The sequence below is a fragment of the Amblyomma americanum genome, chromosome 2 (assembly GCF_052857255.1).
Source record: "Amblyomma americanum isolate KBUSLIRL-KWMA chromosome 2, ASM5285725v1, whole genome shotgun sequence".
Classification (NCBI taxonomy): domain Eukaryota; kingdom Metazoa; phylum Arthropoda; class Arachnida; order Ixodida; family Ixodidae; genus Amblyomma; species Amblyomma americanum.
The window spans coordinates 66,174,659-66,184,888 of NC_135498.1; the positions used below are offsets into that span (position 1 = coordinate 66,174,659).

At 44.1% G+C, this 10,230-nt stretch overlaps 1 non-coding gene across 1 annotated transcript; it reads left to right on the top strand.

Moving 5' to 3' along the window:
* Window positions 1-7,503: 7,503 nt before the first annotated feature.
* TRNAY-GUA (transfer RNA tyrosine (anticodon GUA)) lies at window positions 7,504-7,595 on the top strand. The gene is given in 2 exon segments: window positions 7,504-7,540; window positions 7,560-7,595. It is a non-coding gene; the product is annotated as a tRNA-Tyr (tRNA).
* Window positions 7,596-10,230: the final 2,635 nt, after the last annotated feature.

Genomic DNA, 10,230 nt, shown 5'->3' on the forward strand with positions numbered 1-10,230 from the left:
CAGCGTTCTTTTTATGCTGCTCATTTTTGGTGTTTTGTTGCATCCGACTACATCAACAAGCGACCATCGGAAGAGTATATTTTCGAGGAACATAAAGCGGACCCAGAGGACTTCACACCGATCACACTACGATATATTATTGATGTGTATATTCATGCAATAAAGAAAAAACTGATGAGCGTCGTTCGTGTCTCCTGTCGGGATCCCTAGCATTTCTTGTTTCTGGATAACTTTAGATTGCACAGAAGCATGCCGTCTCACCTTCCTGCTAAACCGCAGCAACCTGCAAATTTGTTTCAAGAAACACATCCTCAGCAACAATCTGAGGCAGCGTTGGTTGGCAAATTACAAATGCATAGTGAATGCACGTCTGAACACATCTGGATGTCAGTACTCGGCGCGTTACGTTTCCATTTCTGATGCACTGCTATTTTGCCACAAATCACAACGAAAGCTGCCTCTAGATTTCCTGGAAATTGTTGCCAAGCACCTGAATTTAACAGCTGGTATCGTAATCTTCTTTGCAAAATCAAGAAACGTCCGAGATTTAAAGGCATTCCACGAGAAGCGATGCTAGCATGAACTCGTCATGCAGTACTGGGTCCTTTACCGACTGTCACTGGCCACCACGACAGTGCTGTACGACTGAAAAATGGAGGAAAATATACTCGAAATAAATCTGAGAGAGGGATCTGCTCGAGCAACGTAAGCAAGCAGAGTTAGTGAAACACTATATACCAGGTGTTTTCTTTAGAAGGTACAAAACTTTTAAAAATAGGCTTTTCGAGGTAAAGAGACGCTTTTTGCACATAGTAATACCTGTTTTAGCGGACGTCAAAAAAAAAAACAGGCGAATCATGCTAACTGGTAAAGTGATTAACTAAATTCTAATAATGAACTTTTTAGCTATTACCGACTGGCACTGTTTAAAATTGGACATCTGTATGCTGACGTTATTAATAGCCATATCGGTTTATAGAATTTCTAAAACGCAGTTATCCTCGCCGCCAAGGCTCGACCATAATATTGGTCATTTTTCTCGCGGCATTCGAAAACCGCGCGCTTGCATGGAGAGCGTAGAGCGACGTCAATCAAATCGTACACTCCTTGAAGCACGTACAAAAAAGGTGACATTCTTTGCCCCGCCCGCGCTGGAGCAGCGAAGGGGTGAGGAACACGGAGGACGGCAGCACGGGAAGAGCTGAGACTGTCACGTGGTGTGTGCGTCATGGCAGCCCCGATGTGAATGACGTCTGTTCGCACCCTCCCGCAAACGCGTGGTTTTTGAATGGCACGAGAAATGTTAGTTCAGCCACATCGGCGAAGGCAATCGTGTTTTGAAATACTAAAAAAAATTATATGGCTATTACTAACGGTGGCTACTAGTCTTTTTTGTTTTTGCCTTTAAAAATTTTAGACTTTCTAACAAAAACCACCCGGTATATTGAACTATTGCAAGCAGTTGCACAGGGTCTTTCCCCTAAGAGTTTACACAATTTTTTAAAATAGGCTTTTGAGTTAAAGTAGCGCTTTTTTCGGTATAGCATTGCTAACGGTGTATAGTACACCACAAAAGAACTTAGACGTGCTAACTAGTAGACTGGTTTATGGTTTATGGTGGTTTAACGTCCCAAAGCGACTCAGGCTATGAGAGACGCCGTTGCGAAGGGCTCCGGAAATTTCGACCACCTGGGGTTCTTTAACGAGCACTGACATTGCACAGTACACGGGCCTCTAGAATTTCGCCTCCATCGAAATTCGACCGCCGCGGCCGGGACCGAACCTGCGTCTTTCGTGCCAGCAGCCGAGCGCCATAACCACTCAGCCACCGCGGCGGCTTACTAGTAGACTGATTAGATAATATTGAATATTTCACCTTTAAACTTTTAACTTGAGTTTATTGAGAGACGTGCAGCCCACCGTAAGTAATATCCATATCAGTTTTTAGAATTCCGGAAGCGAGGATACCCAGAGCGCTGTGGACGAAGAAAATTTCAACGAGCTACGTGCACTGGAGCAGGAGGAGGAGGAGGAGGAGGAAAAGCAAAGAGGTTAACCAGACGATTAGCCGGTTTGATACCCTGCACGGGTGGAAAGGGGTGAGAGGAGAAAAAGATAAAAGGGAAAAGACAGTAGCAGGAAATTAAAGTCACACCGTTCAGTAAAGTCACAGCCTATCGTGCAGGCCAGAAGTCCTCAAAAAGCGGAGCAGTGCCTTGGAGGCCTTCACCGCCGACAACTGCCGCGGCCAGTGGCCGAGAATCTTCGTTTCCGTCAGTGGGCGCAGGTCTAGATGCTCCAGTGCACGGCAGAGAGACGGTCTTTCGGCGCTGTATGTAGGCAGGGCATTCGCAAAGAATGTGGGCTATAGTCTCACCACAGCCGCAGATGGCACATACAGGGCTGTCAGCCATACCTATTAAAAAGGAGTAGTGCTTGGTGAAGGCTACACCAAGCCACAGGCGACAAAGCAAAGTTTTTTCACGTCTTGTAAGGCCGGATAGAAGCCGAAGCTTCAGATCTGGGTCCAAGGTTCTTAAACGCGAATGCGAGAATGGGCCAGAATTCCACGCGGCAAGCGTGATATCCCGTCACAGTGGTCTAAGCCTACCCGCTGCGTCGACTCTCGAGATGGGGATGGACATACAATCACCCTCATGGTGAGCAGTTCACGTGGCCTCGTCCGCGCGGTGGTTGCCTGCGATGCCGCTGTGTCCTGGGAGCCATTGGTAAACAATATCGTGCCCTTTGTTGATGGCTGTGTGGTGGAGCTCTCGGATTTCGGCGACAAGTTGTTCATGGGACCCATGACGAAGAGCAGATTGTAACGCTTGGAGGGCTGCCTTTGAATCAGTGAAAACAGACCATTGCTAGGGTGTTTCTTCACTGATGTGCTCAATGGCGACAGGAATAGCAGTAAGTTCTGCTGCACCAGTCGATGAAGTATGGTGTGATGTTTTCACTTTCTTCACTATGGCCCTTACGGGGTTGACTACGGAGCCCGAGTAATTGGAAGGGGTCACTGGGCCATCGGTGTATACGTGCAGTCGGTGTCCGTGTTTCTCGTGCAAATATTCTAGAGTGGTCTGTTTTAGTGCTGTCGTCAATAAATAAGCCTTCTTTTTGATGCCCGGTATGGAAAGAAGCACACGAGTTTTGTGCAGACTCCATAAAGGAGAAGACGGTCTAGAGGCTGGTGTAGATTGCGTTGGTAGGAAGTCGCGATGGACATCAATAATTTTCGCAAACGATGTACTCGGCCGGTTAGCAGGAAGACTGGCAAGATGGTGTGCAGGAATTCGAGAGACGTGACGAATATGCGCTCTTAAGGCTTCGATTGTGACATAGGCAGTCACTGGATTCTCCTGAGCGATGAGTACTGTTGCGGCTGTAGACGCGCATTGTGGCAGTCCTAGGCACGTCCGCAGACCTTGAGCCTGAACACTTTGCAGACACAGAGATTCCTTGCTTTGCCGACAAGTTTCTCGAAAGCGCGTGTTTTTTGGCGCGATGTAGCCGAAATTAGCGTGCGCAGCGCAGAGGGTAACCGCGTTTTCTAAATTCTAAAACTGATATCGATATTACTTACGGTGGGCTACAAGCCTGTAAATAAATAGGCAGCCTAAGAGTGATAATCAAAAAGTATTCAATACTAGTTAATCATCCAGCTAGTTAGCATGTATTAGCTGTATTCTGATTTACTATATCGCTTAGATTGATGTGATGAAAAAAGCGCAGTTCTAACACAAAAAGTCTATTTTTACAAATTGTGTTACGTCTTCGGAGAAAAAACCATGTATGAATCAAACTTCATGAATGTTTTGCTTCCACCGCTGAATGAAAAAAAACAAGGACCTATATATTCCTCCTACAGAACATTCAAAATCATACATATCGCTATCGGATCCACGAAAGCATGGAGACAGGTTAACGCAGCAGATGCTTGACAGCTCCTTTATTTCTTTGATGTACGATATTATGACACAACAACAAAGCGTATAAGTCTCTCACTCATAATTAAACATAACTGCGAGTTTTTATTCACTGAAACAAGTTCTCCCCACCTCACAAACTTGGTTTTCTTGAACAAGGTGAGTGCTCTCGAGGAAAAAAACCAGCGGCCAAAAGAAGAGACAACCGCTGTTCTGCAGAAGGGAAGCATCATCTGCCCTTTACAAATGTCGCCTATATAGAACGGATATCTTTGCCAGCAAGGCAGTGCTGTTCACGTTCATTACTTCTCATGCAACCCCACTCGCACGTAACACCCTGTATATTAAAAACTCGCAACTGGCAACATAATGCGCATGCCGTGATCTATGCTTTCTCTTTTGAAATCGTCGCTGCTTTACAGTGTTGCAAGCTTTCTCGTTATTCGTACTTAAATATACTTGTGAACACTCGTTAATTGAAACGAAGTTATCGCCTCGCAAAGGTCTCTTTGTAGGACGAGCTACCGGACTTGTTTTGTCCTTTAATCGACACATACGAAAGAATACAGTTCGGAGACATTTCTTGCACAGTTATGCTGAAAAGCACCTCCAACGCTCCTTGTTAAGTGTCGCGGATAGAACGGACAGTTTTTAGCCATTAACAACGCCTTTGGCGACGAAAGTGAAAATGTTCGCTTTCATTACAGTTTCTCTGGCCGCACTCGAGACCTTGCCAAGACATTGCTAAAGTGAAACTGTGGAAACGCCTCTGACGACCCGGGCCACAGAGCACGTGGACATTGTGTGACAGTCTTTCAAGGAACACTATAGAACGGCGTATATATATTATATGGTGCGGCACCTGCCATGGTTGAAATCTATTTGTCTCTTTGTTGACTTCGATTTGTGGTACTTCATCAGAGAAAATAACATCGCTCGAGAGTAGAGCTGTGACAAAATGCCCTGCTTTGCAATTAATACGCAGTTGATAATAATTGAAGCGAAAGGTCAAGCGTGCTCGCATAGACTTCCACACCTGAGTGCGCCCCGACCAGCCGGCCTAATTAAGTAGGTCCGTGCTACCATTGCACGAGGTGGACCGCCGTCTGGAGTATTTTTTCTGTGAGAGATGCCGAACATATCACAAAGAAGGCCACATGAGTAAAGTGCGAAGCAAAAAAGCACAAATTGGACGCTGGTTCTGAATGCGTAAAAAGATGTCCCAAGATGTGAAAAATGATGTTCCTGTGCATACTGCTGGTACCACGAGAAATTAAAGTAAATGTAGGCTTTTTCTTGAATCTCAAATACCTCAAATATTCCTTTTTGTTACATGTGACCGATTATTAAAGAAACAAGAAAAGATAGAAGGCATAGTCTTCCTTCCTTCCTGATCTGCACAGAGGTGCATTTTTGTTTTCTAGTAGAGCTTTACAATGAGAGGAAAAAAGAAGTTCTGTTCCAGAAAAAAAAATCAGCAGTGCAAACTGACGACTGATTATTTTAATCCCATAGTCAGTTGCGGGGATACGGTGGCCGCAGCTGGCAAAGGACAAGTTTAATTGGAGAGGTATGGCAGAGGCCTTTGCCCTGCCGTGGGCGTAGTCGGGCTATGATGATGATGATGATGATGATGATACTCAGGTACAAGTCAGGGACAAAGCGGCAAATGCCCTACAAAGGAGGCTCACCAGCCAAAGGCGTCCAGGTTAGCTCCCATGCATCTGCCAGCGTGGCATCGCAGACGGCTGGCAGGTGAGAGGGGATTATGAACGGATTAGCCGGATTAACCAAGACATCAATGCAGTCGGCCGACTAGCTGAAGGGCTCTTTCGAGGGAAATTTGCTGCTTTGTTGTTGGGTTGTTTCCGTCTGCAGTACGTACAGTTCAAGGAGAGGAAATCGTAAATAAAATAAACCAGAATGAGCGGGGTTCAGTACATCCTAAGAAAATGGGTCATAAATATTCTCGAATATATGTCCTGCGCCACAAATCTTATTAAGCGCACAATTTGAACGATACCTCATATTACACGCGAGCTCCCTTCTAGTTACCTTACATATAGCCTTCGAGGCGCTTCGTTATTTTCCGAGATTCTCAAATTTCGGCTACGCGTTTTACCACGGCACGCCTCGAGGTGCATCAGGCACTTGCACCAACGATTACAGTCCTCAAGCGCTGCTCTCTGGTAGCCTGCAGAATTCGACAAATAAACTCCGCAATAACTCCGCAAGACTACGAAAGGTGTTGCCACATAGCCTGCGGGCGATGGCTAGCTCAGTCGTTTTCCAGGGCCGTGGGCTCGAGTTCCACGTTGGGTGCAATTGTTTTATTTCACACTTCTCCCGCGTTCTTGTTTTCTTTTTCCTTGCGTAAAGACGCATTCAAAGAAGTTGTGAGATATCGTTGACATTCGCTGCAAAGCCTTGCCCGGATTGTGCACCCTTGAATCTCCATCTGCGACCGCACAGTGAGACACGCAAGCATCGTGAGCCAAGTTAGGCATGACTGATTTTTCTGCGTGTGTGGGTGTGCAATGACCATCTGACCTGCACAGAAACAAACATATCCTGTCTGTCAATAAGTCCACCCGACTTGCTAATGACTATTTCCCCCAGTGGCAAAGCAGGAGACGAAGAGTAGCAGAAAGATCCTTTCATCGTTTCCAGAGACTTGCAGTTACCGCATGTTTCAGGTAAGTTCACCACTAATTTTTAAAAAATAGGTTTTTTAAGGCAGAAACAAGATTTCTAAGGCTCAATAATACTGCTGGCGGAGATAGGTAAGAGAGCACATGAACCATGTTAATTGCCAAGCTGGTTAAATAAATTTGGTTGCTTAAAAAGATTGCAGCTGGCCGTTGTACCCCTAAATGTGACTTAGCAAATTCTGTTCATCTCGCGCGCACATATCTAAATTTCGCGTCTTTGGCGTGCACGCGGCACCATCCACCAGTACACGTCACCTGTCATGTGACCTGTCATGTGATCTGCTCTCTCGTCTGCTTTGTATACCAGTCAGTAAGCGGCGTGCACCGTAGCACGGTAGGCTGGAGAGCCTAGCACGGGCGGTGCTGACAAGGCCAGCTGGCGCATGCGCCATGCAGTGTCGTGCGCAATGATGGGCGTTGCAGCGCGCGCGCTTAATTCGTGTGATTTCCAAAAGGCGCGAAAGGTGGCCAAACTTTGTTAAGCCAGAATTACCCGATGGCAATCGCGAATTCGTAATTATAAAATCTGATACGGCTATTACTAGCGGCCAGCTACAAATCCGCATAGTATTTCTCATGCGCTTGTGTAAAACCGATAATTCAATGGATAACTACGATCGCGGATATAAACAAAATAACAATATAGGACTAACTAAAGTGGCTAAAGAACCCAACAAGACAAAGATAAATGACAAGAAGAAAGCCTACTAGTGCAGAACGCGAGGAAGTCGAACTGCAGCGCCAGCCACTCGAGGCCTTTGTCCTGTCAAGGGTAAACGGATAATCTGGTACAGCGACTCCTGAATCAGGGGCTACACACGCCGCACTCAAAGGAAAAGAAGCCTGTTACACCACCGTTCCCGTCGATAGCTCAGTTGGTAGAGCGGTGGACTGTAGCAGGTTTCTCACTATGGACATCCATAGGTCGCTGGTTCAAATCCGGCTCGACGGAGTAATTTTTTTTTTCTTAGTTAGTGCACATTCGTTTTGGGTAGTACAGCTGCTAGATTATTACTGTCAGCAAATTCTTATTCTTGTCCCACCAACGCTTGTATTACGTCAGAGATGGCCGAAAACTCTCTTAAACAGAGTTTCAACCCAGTAAGTCGCAGGAGCTGGGAGTGTATAAAAGATATGAACCTCCATCCACTATTTATGCACTAATTGGTCCCTTCACTGTAGAAGTGTGGAAACGTACGAAATATATTAAGGAAACGCGCAACATGAATAGCATTTTGGAAGAATTAACTAATTTTCGTGCTTTCTGAATATCGGAGGATGATAAAACAGGGCTCAAATGCGCAGGCCAATGAAGTCAAAAGCATATTTAAAAACTGTGTCATCATTTTTAATGCAGCATATTACAATCAAAGACATATCTGAGAGCTTAAACTTGCAATGGGCACTGTTTTAATAAATATGTTGGAAAAGGCCGCATGTGAACAAGTTCGGTCTGTTTTTATGTCTCTTCAAAACAGCTCTAGTTGTGACGTTGAAGGTATGCAAATTCGACCGCTTAAACATATTATGGATCTTATCGCACCGACTCTTACCCATATATTTAATCTTTGTTTTTCAAGTGCCGTTTTCCCCACAAAGAATGCAGGTGGCTAAGGTTACGGTATTGTTCAAGAAAGGTGATCGAAATGACATCAAGAATTACCGCCCTATCTCAGTGTTGCCAATATTTTCAAAGGGTTTAGAAAAGATTATTCATGAGTGCCTTTCAATTTTTTTTTCAGAAATATGACCTTTTAACCCCAGCTCAATTTGGATTTAGAAAGCATAGGTCCACGGAACTAGCCTTGATAGAACAAAAAGAGTTTATTTTATCACAGTTTTCAAGTAAGATGGTTGTACTGGGCCTGTACATTGATTTCACGAAAGCATTTGACTGCATTGTTCATTCCATTTTACTCAAAAAACTTGAATTGTATGGAGTGCGTGGCCATTGCTGGAATCTTATAAAATCTTACCTTGGCTATCGGCGGCAGTATGTTCAAATAGGTGAGCACTGTTCCGACCAAAAACCGATTGCAAGAGGAGTGCCTCAAGGCAGCATTCTTGGACCTTTTCTTTTTAATATCTACATAAATGATCTGGTATATACATGCGCTGAAGCCAAATATATATTGTACGCCGACGATGCCAGCATATTTTTTTCCGCTACAGACTGTGAGCAAATCAGCTATATAGTAAACTCCGCCCTTGTAAAACTTCTGGAATGGCCTGTAGCAAATCAGTTAGAAGTTAACACCAACAAAACTAAGGCTGTGCTATTTAGACCGAAATCAAAGCAGGTAAATATGAACGTAGATCTTATCTATGACACCAGAAAAATAGAAATAGTAAGTAGTATTAAAATTCTTGGGGTCACGTTTTCGCAAAGTATGCTGTGGGATATTCATGTAGATTCTGTTTGCACTAAATTGTCAAGTGTAGTTGGTATTTTATCCAGATGTAGGTCTATATTACCTTTCAGCGTAAAAAAGCTGATATATAATTCTGTTTTTTACTCTCACCTCTCTTACTGCTTTTTGGTATGGGGATCTACCACAGTAACAAACTTAACAAAGGTGTACGTCCTACAAAAAAAGATAATTAGGCTTATTTTTGATGTCCCCGACAATTCTCATACACATGCTCTGTTCATTAAAGCGGATATAATGCCTGTCTGGAAATTGTTTAGCTATAGACTAATTGTTGCCTTTAAGTACGAATTAAAAGAAAATCGAAATTTCTTTCGCAACCTAGCCAAGCTAGAAATAAAGCCTACATCCTACACTATACGTCAGTCTGAATACTGGAAGGTGGTCACTCCCCGTGCTAACTATTCTATGGGTACACTATCGTACATTTTGCCTAAACTTCTTAATGATCTGAATAAATGTGGAATTGATTTAGGTCGCACTACAGTTCGTGAACTGCGCCACGTGATATGTCATGTTTTTGAACAATTCTAATATTGATTTTCTTGTAATACATTAAATCGAATCAATTTTGCGTTTCTGCATGTTTGTATTCCTGTATGTTTCACGTATGCTCCTGTACTGCCTTGTAGAGGGGACCGTGGGCTCTAGTCAAGCTGTTCAGCAGCTTTTACCCACGGCCCCTCCATCGTTTTGATGGAAATAAAGCTATTATTATTATTATTATTATTATTATTATCATCCAGTAGATCAGCAACCCATGTATTTCTGCGAGCAGAAATGAAAATTTACGTTTTTACACCCGACCGTGGCGGCTGCGTTTTTGTGGAGGCAAAACACTAAGGCGCCCGTGTGCTGTCCGATGTCAGTGCATGTTAAAGATCCCCAGGTGGTCGAAGTTATTCCGGAGCCCTCCACTACGACACCTCTTTCTTCCCTTCTTCTTTCACTCCCTCGTTTATCCCTTCCCTTACGGCGCGGTTCAGGTGTCCAAAGATATATGAAACAGATACTGCGCCGTCCCCCCCCCCCAAAAAAAATACAATTATTATTATTATTACACTCTGTATCGCAGGCGCTAAGAGGCGCATTACAGGAAAAATACTGCACGTAACAAAAAGAAACAGAATATCTTTCATAAATTAAGGAAAAACATTA